This window comes from Lolium perenne, chromosome 4, assembly GCF_019359855.2.
Source record: "Lolium perenne isolate Kyuss_39 chromosome 4, Kyuss_2.0, whole genome shotgun sequence".
Taxonomy (NCBI): Eukaryota; Viridiplantae; Streptophyta; class Magnoliopsida; order Poales; family Poaceae; genus Lolium; species Lolium perenne.
In genome coordinates this window covers 249,322,248-249,327,571 of record NC_067247.2, presented here as the reverse complement: position 1 = coordinate 249,327,571, position 5,324 = coordinate 249,322,248, and positions in this window count along the sequence as shown.

Sequence of the window (5,324 nt, the reverse complement as noted above, 5' to 3'; positions counted from 1 at the left end):
CATTGACCTTCTTAGTAAAAAGAGTGGGATCGATTTTCCCCACCTGGAAACCACGGTCTTCAAGCAACTCCTTGAGATGCTCATACCAAGCTCTAGGAGCTTGTTTGAGACCATATAGGGCCTTTTTGAGCTTGAAGACATGGTCCGGGAAATGGGGGTCCTCGAAACCCGGGGGTTGCTTCACATATACTTCCTCATGTAGAGGACCATTAAGAAAAGCACTCTTAACATCCATTTGTTGCAACTTAAAGCCATGATGTGAGGCAAAGGCCAAAAGGATACGGATGGACTCGAGCCCTGCAACGGGTGCAAAGGTTTCACCAAAGTCCACGCCTTCGACTTGAGAATAGCCTTGTGCCACCAATCTTGCTTTGTTGCGGATGACCGTGCCACTTTCATCTTGCTTGTTCTTGAAGATCCACTTGGTACCGATAACATTGCGGCAATGATCGGGTCGCTTCATGAGAGTCCATACATCATTCCTCTTGAAGTTGTTGAGTTCCTCTTGCATTTCATTCAACCAATCGGGATCTTTGAGAGCATCATCAACTTTGAGTGGTTCCACTCTAGAGACAAAGGCATGGTGCGCACAAAAGTTTGCAAGTTGCCTCCGAGTGGTGACATTTCTCTTTAGATCACCAATGATGTTTTGCAAGGAATGAGACTTGAGACGCAAGTGTCTTGTAGTAGGATCTTCACGGCGAGTGTCGGCTTGAGGAGATGGTTCTTGAGAGTCCTCTTGGCCTTCATCACGGTTTAGGTCCTCGCCTTGACCTCCATTGTTGTTGAAAGAGGCAACCTTGTCATGAGATCCGGACGGCTCGGGGGAATAGGGAGTATCATTGTCCATGAAGATTATCCCCGAACCACTCGGAGAAGAACTTGAAGCTTGACCTTGGTCACTTGATGTTGGGTGTTGAAGTAGACGAGCTTGCGGTGTATGTTGTTCTTGAGCTTGTTGAGGTGAACTTGGACTTGATTGTTGTTGTAGATGTTGAGGTTGATCTTGAGGTTGAGGTTGAACTTGAGGTTGTTGTAGAGGTTGGCTTGCATTTGTTAGATCAACGGAAGAAGCTTGGCCTTGTGGTGTAGATGGATCCACTTGGGTGGAACTTGGTCCTTCCCCGGTACTCATAGAAGGTAGCGTTTGAGGTAGGCGAATGCCCACACCCATCCTTCCTATGGTATCCGGGGGAATTGCATCTCCTTTCTCACAAGAAGCACTTCGCTCCTCCAAAGATCTACCATCTTCATCGAATGTCACATCACAAGATTCTACAACACGTCCACTTGACTTGTTGAAGACTCTATAGGCGTGAGAATCCGTAGCATAGCCAACGAAAATTCCTTCTTGAGCTCTTGAATCAAACTTGAATAGGCGCGTGTCCTTGACAAGTATGTAGCATTTGCATCCGAAGACCTTGAAGTATGACACATTAGGCTTGTTGCCGGTGAGGATCTCATATGGTGTCTTCTCAAGACCTTTGCGGAAGTAGAGGCGATTAGTAGCATGGCAAGTGGTAGAGATAGCTTCCGCCCAAAAATTGTAGTTGGACTTGTATTCCATCATCATGGTTCGAGCGGCTTCGATCAAGGTTCGATTCTTCCTTTCGGCGACCCCATTTTGTTGGGGAGTATATGGCGTGGAGTATTGGTGTTCGATTCCTTCCTCGCCGAGGAATTCATCCAATGTGTAGTTCTTGAACTCCGTTCCATTGTCGCTCCTTATTGCGAGAATCTTGTTGTCGTACTTGCGTTGAACTTGGTTGGCAAACTCCATCATGGTCCGTTGAGTCTCACTCTTGTACTTGAAGAAGAATACCCAACAATAGCGTGAATAGTCATCAACGATGACGAGGCAATACTTCTTTCCTCCAAGACTTTCATGAGACGATGGGCCAAAGAGATCAACATGTAGGAGCTCCAAGCATCTTGTGGTAGAGATGATAGTCTTGGCCTTGTGAGGAGCTCCATGCATCTTTCCTTGTACGCAAGCCCTACAAACACGATCCTTGCGAAAAGAGACATCTTCTTTTAGTCCGAGAATGTGGCCACCCTTGTGGAGACTTTGCAAAGTCCTCATGTTGACATGGGCTAGTCGGCGATGCCATAACCAACCCTTGTCACCTTTGGCGAATAAGCAAAGAGCGGAAGATGTTGTCTTTCCGGAGAAGTCGGCAACATACAAACCGTTCTCTACATATCCAACAAAAGCTACATTGAGTGTCTTGCTCCACAAGAGGACCACCATATGTTCATCAAAGAATGTGCATAGTCCCATACGAGCAATTTGATGAACGGAGAGTAAGTTGTAACCAAGGGTCTCGACAAGGAGGACATTCACAAGTGAGATGTCGGGTGTTACCACCACCTTGCCAAGACCCAATACCTTTGAGCACGTGTTGTCGCCATATGAAACGGTAGAGAGTGAATGCATGAGGCCGACAACAATATCCTTGCTTCCGGTCATATGACTTGTGGCTCCACTATCAACCACCCATTTAGCGCCACCGGAAGCATAGTCCTACAAGGAATCAAGTCTTGGATTTAGGTACCCATTTTTCAATGGGTCCTAGCATGTTAGTAACAAGGGGTTTGGGAACCCAAATAGTCCAATCGACATTGTCCTTTTGAGGATCAATAAAGCGAGCACGAATATGTCCATAGTAATCAACAAAAAGAACATGAGAAGGGTTGTTAGAGCCGGCGAAACCCGTCGAGGCGGAGTTGGGTACTCCATCCCTTCTTGAGCTAGCATTGCTCCCTTCACGGTTGGTCTCCATGTTCTTCTTGTCCATCTTCTTCTTGGTCCTCCTCTTCCTCTTCCTGTTTGGCTTGGTAGCCACTCCTCCTTCATTGCCCGAGCCCTCTTTGGCTCCATTTTTGCTTCAATGATTCCTTCCAAGTACTTGGCTTGAACTTGGAGTCTATCAACCTTGGCCTTCAAGCAATTGACTTCATCTTCATGCTCCGGGTGTGGATGGCAAATATCAAACACTTGGACCTCCTTTGCCTTGTTCACCCGGAAGTGTTCCATCAAGGCTTCTTCTTGGAGAGCGTTCAACTTCATGAGCAAGCGCTTGTCATTTTCCATCTTGGCAATGTCGCTTTCATGAGTGCAACACGCACGGTCCTTGCTCAAGGGAAAGTACTCCTTCAATGTTTCTTCTTGCATGGAGTTGATCTCCATGAGCTTGGCTTCCCTTCTCTTCAAGGCGGCAATTTGCTCCTCATGATCACAACATGTATCCTTCTCCTTGCTCATACGGAGACACTCCTCCAATGACTCTTCTTGCTTGCTACTCAAACTCAATAGCTTGGCCTTGGTGATCTCAAGAGCGGCAATTTCTTCTTCATGGTTGCAACATGAGGTCTTCTACTTGAACAAGCGATAGTACTCATCCAAGGCTTCTTCTTGAAGAGCATTGACTTCCAAGAGGAGGGCATTGTGCCTCCTCAAGGAAGTAACTTGATCCACAAGCTCATCATGGGAAGAATCGGGGTCTTCATCGTCTTTTGCTTTGTTGGCTTCCTCGAGCAAGAGCATCTTCTTCTTGAGGTCACCAACCAACTCTAGAGCATGGTCTCGATCCTTGGTGAGACGTGAAACAATAGCTTCATTCTTGTCTTCAAGCACAATGACACTAGCTTCAAGAGACATGCGAAGATTCCTTTCATCATCAAGCTCCTCCTTGAGATTGGCAAGCTCATAGGCCGCTTCCCTTTCCAACTTCTCCCTCTTCTCGATAAGATCTTGTGTCGCACCAAGTTGGGCTAAGAGAGCCCCAACATGAATCTTGGTGTCCCCCTTCATGTTAGTGAGAAAAGAATCCAAGGAATCCAAACCCATAATCTCACGTTTAACGGTGAGACTAGTGGCATCATCAATATATGAGGCATTAGTAGAGGATGATGGTTTGGAAGGGGATTTTACCTCCGTGGATACCTTTGCCATGAGACACCGTGCATTGTTGGTGACGAGGTTCTCATTTGGAGAGTCGAAGAGGGAGGTAGAGGGAGTGGAAATGGCGATGGCGGCCACTCCCTCTCCTTCCTTGTTGGAGTGCTTGTCCTCGTGCTCCCCATCTTCATCGGAGGTGTACTCTTCACGGATGATGAAGGCTCTAGGCTTCTTGTTGGAGGAGAACTTGTCATCATCGGACCTTGGGGAGAACTTGGAGAATCCTTTGGAGAGTGGCTTGTACCTATCCTTTGGGATAAGCCTTCCACCATGATCTTCTCTTCTCTCAAATGTACAATCGGCGACAAAATGATTCTTGTCACCGCAATTGTAGCATGTTCTTCCCCTTGTCCTTTCTCTTGAGCTCTTGGAGGGTCTTCTTGGAGAATCACGTGATCTTCTTGGTCTTGTGCTTTGGGACATGTTTCCATCCCAAAACTTCTTGGCGGCGAGAGCCATGTGCGCATGGTAGTTGAGCTTGAGATCATCCGAACCCCACTCAACGGGATCCTCATCACTTTCACTAGCTTCATGCACCTTCATCTTCAATGCAAGGTTAGGCTTGCGGGAGTTGTGGGCGCGAGCAACAAGATCCTCCGCATTCTTCTTGGAGATGTCCATAGCGATGACTTCGCTAAGGACTTCATCGGATGTCATAGTACGGAAGGAGGCGTTTTGGCGGATGGCCATCAACTTCACTTCCTCATAAGGGAGGAGAGCATTGTAGAACTTGCGCTTGATCCAATAGTCATCCACGAACGTTGCTCCAAGATCTTGCATTTGCACGGGAAGAGCGATCACTACTAGGGAAAGCCTTATAGCAACACTCCTTACCGCCGGCGAGTACGGTTTGAAAATTCCGGCGGTAAGACCTTCCAGGGTGGCCTAACCCTACCGCCGGCGAGTTGAACGCAAGGCGCCGGGGGTGCGGGCTTTACCGCCGGCGAACACGAAAACGAAAATGCCGGGGGTAATGAGTGGCTCGGCGGGCCACCCAGCCTGCACTTACCGCCGGCGTTTTATGCCCAAATCGCCAGGGGTAGTGGGCTGTACCGCCGGCTAACCCGAGAATGCAAATGCCGGGGGTAACAAGTGGCTGGGTGGGCCACCCATCCTGCACTTACCGCCGGCGTTTGTGGGCCGTAGGTGCCGGCGGTAATGGGCCCTACCGCTGGCAAACGCGCATGTTGGCGCCGGCGGTAACCTGGGCTTGGCCATTTAATTAGCCCGACCAGCCACCTACCACCACCCTCACACACTCATATGTGATGGCAAATCAACCCAAGCACTTGTTATCTCATTCCCCCACCCATTTTAGCTATTTCAACCAACAAAATATGATGTATTTGAGCAAATCATGCAC